Source organism: Rhagoletis pomonella, unplaced genomic scaffold (genome assembly GCF_013731165.1).
Source record: "Rhagoletis pomonella isolate Grant_MI unplaced genomic scaffold, Rhpom_1.0 Rhpom_scaffold_00014, whole genome shotgun sequence".
Lineage (NCBI taxonomy): Eukaryota > Metazoa > Arthropoda > Insecta > Diptera > Tephritidae > Rhagoletis > Rhagoletis pomonella.
Genome location: NW_023458568.1, coordinates 3,671,798 through 3,674,827, shown reverse-complemented (window position 1 = coordinate 3,674,827; position 3,030 = coordinate 3,671,798). Strand labels below are relative to the sequence as shown.

The 3,030-nt window shown below is 34.9% G+C and overlaps 1 protein-coding gene and 1 long non-coding RNA gene across 5 annotated transcripts in view; one reads left to right on the top strand and one right to left on the bottom strand.

Annotated features, from left to right (window-relative positions):
- LOC118749180 (glutamate synthase [NADH], amyloplastic-like) overlaps positions 1–3,030 on the top strand; it is a 546,416-nt gene that overhangs the window by 273,520 nt on the left and 269,866 nt on the right. The gene's annotated exons all lie outside the window — the stretch shown is intronic.
- On the bottom strand, positions 467–959 carry LOC118749181. Its single transcript, XR_004994170.1, has 2 exons — positions 885–959; positions 467–823 (listed from the first exon to the last, which is right to left on the bottom strand). It is a non-coding gene; the product is annotated as an uncharacterized LOC118749181 (long non-coding RNA).

Below are 3,030 nucleotides of genomic sequence, written 5' to 3'. Positions count from 1 at the left end.
TGTTATGTGTCCGTCTGCTACCTTTGGAGGGTTGCTTGCACCGCTTGCTTACGACCGCGGCGTGTGCACTCGCTCTTTGCACCGGCGCTTCAGTCCGGGGGGGGAGTTCATTATCACGGTCATAAACCAAGCAACCGTCTTCCGCACTTACGCCACTAACACGATAAGATTTTGAAATTTGCACACTAGAGAAGAACCGGAAACCGTCTAAAATGATAAACCTGTCTCCAATGGAAAGCCCCAGGATCTCTATAGCCTGCAGCAGTTAGTTAGCTCTGCTGCACCTAGCCCACCCTACCATGGCTTTGTGGTTGGTATAAAGCCCCAATTTACTCCCACACTCCCTTCAGAAATTAGACTAAAAATATGAAATTTACAAATCCATATTGATATTTATTACTTATTCAGCTAAATACGTATATATATAAGTATAAAAAAAAGAAAGAGGAAAAAAAAATGATTTTCGCAAAATAACCTAATTGTAAAATTCTAATGACAATTATTCATTACTATCCTTATTACTAACATTTTTTTCCAGACTTAAGCTAAATTTAAAACCCTAACCTACCTCAACTTTTTGTGTTATGTGGTTATTGTACCCGCGCTCATTCTAATATACTAGATATGTATGTAAATAATTGTGTGCACTCCAAATTAAGAGAAACTAAATAGAACAAACGAGTATGAAGAAGTGAATACTAAATATGTATGTACATATATATATATTTAAGTAATTTGGAGAGCTTAGGTTCTCAGACGATCAAACTGCAAGGAGAACCATTTGCGTGTATCCATATGCGTACAGACATACATATGTACATACCTATGGTTGCATATACAAAGTAAAGGAAAAATAGTAATGATAACAAAATTAATTCACTTACATTGCAAGCCGATAAGGCAGTCCATCGCAGCGTAGAAGGCCCTCCAAGCGTACGGATATCTGCTCCATCGTAGTGCTGAAAATTTTATAATCTTTCCCTATTTATTATGCTATATATATAGGAGTTAAGAGAGTGTTCAAAGAAAAGTTAACTGGCCCTATTGCTTTGCACGCAAGCTGTTTTAGAGAGTGCAAAAAGACAAAGCAGAAAAACAAAAAAACCTAGAAGAGAGCTAAGATTATCATGCTCTCTCTTAAATTACTTTACTTTGACCTTGAACTTGAAATTGAAATAATGCACGTCTTAGAAAGACAAAAAAAAAATATTAGGAACAACGAAAAATGTATGTCACAAGTTCAACGTTGAGGGAGATTAGTTTTAGTCCATGTGGGCTACAACATGACACCAAAGAAAAGCAGGTAAGTTATACTTCTTAAAGGGTAAGTAAAAGCTAAGATGATATTTTATATAACAGCTAATGAATATGGTATTATAACTAGTACTTTTTAGGTTTTAACACTTTTTACATAATGGATAATCTTTGTAATTCAGTTCACTTTACACTTCATAGGTAAGTATCCTAAGGTATGTAAGTATTTAGTTATATCTTTTTCGTTTCTTTTTAGTTATTACATTTAATTGTCTTTTCTTTTCTTTAGGTTTAGGTAAGGGATTGCACGTGCATGTGGGGAATACATTAGATTGGAGTTGACTTCGAAGAATGACTCGAAATTCCAATTAAATTTTCGCAAACAATTAATTATTAATTTACTCAAAGTACTCAGAAAACGAATTATAAATCATTATAAAACTCATTATGTCAGGAATATTTTGATGATCATATCCACTATATGTCGCAAAATCTCGGTCTCCGGCACGTGGTCCTTCAAGCGATCGAGAAAGCGCTGGTTCCGAAAAAAAAAACAGAGTTGGTTATCCGCAAATCCAGAGGTCAGGATGAAAATCTGAGTAGCTTCGGTGGGCTAGCAATAATCGTAGAAGCGGATTTCGAAAAACGCAAACTTTTCTCTCTTTTTTTTCTACTTTATTACAAGTAATTGATTTTTATTTTATTCTTTTTTTTTTTTTTTAAACACCGAGACTGTGCACGCGTTCAGCTAGCTAGCCACCAGAAAAAGGGAAGAAAGATCGTCGCGGAAGTTGATCTTAAGCAGCGTACTTTCCCGCTACGGTATCGGTAATTCGTGATTGAATGTCATATGTCCAGCTGGACCTTAGGGAAGTATGCAAGCTGTGTTTAGTGTGAATAACGAGTACAGTGGTGGCGCGTAATATAAGGGAGTTGAATTTAAAAGTATTGAAACAAAAATTCTGGGAATAAAAATAAAAACTAGGAAACGCGTAAATAAGGGTATAAGAAACTCATGTTATACTCACGGTACAACGTTTCGAGGAATTATTATTATTATTTTTTTCTTCGGAGATATGTTCTGTCAAAGTTTGCATTTTTTCGTTATTCCGACTAATCAGGTACTTCTTCAAATCGTCATATCTCAGGTTCTGCTTATCGTAGAGACTTCATCTTAACGTCGGTTTAAAGATAAAGAAACAGGCTTAACATTTCTGTACATAAGATGGTAAGATTGTGCTAAAGCTAACTTAACTATTAACTGTTGAACTTTTTGAATTTCATTTGCATAGTGAAGACCAGTAAATTAGGGATTTAAAATTATACCATCGTAATCCTTGTTTAATTCTCTATAAAAAACGTGGTTAAAAAAATTGGTGTTTTTGAAGGAATATTTTTAAAATATTTTTCTCTATGACAAGATGCTGTATTTTGTGAGAATCAACGATTTTTGGTAATTTGTTTTCCAAACCTTATGTTGAGATATATTTAGTAAGGTGTTAGACATCGGGTTTTTGCAAAAAGTAAAATTTTATTGAGGATTCCCATAGAGTACCTATCCAGATATAATATTTGTACGTCAAGATTTTCTTCAAGGCAACAAACCCCTAGAAATGGGCGTGGCAATTGCAGGACTAAAGTTAGCAAAACGCAGATTTTATTGCGGATTTGTTCAACAACGTACTCTACCCACAAAACGGTTTCAAAAAAAATCCATACGGTGCTTAAGGAGGCCAAGCTCAATGTGTATATCAAATTTGGTCGAGGTCGGCCAAG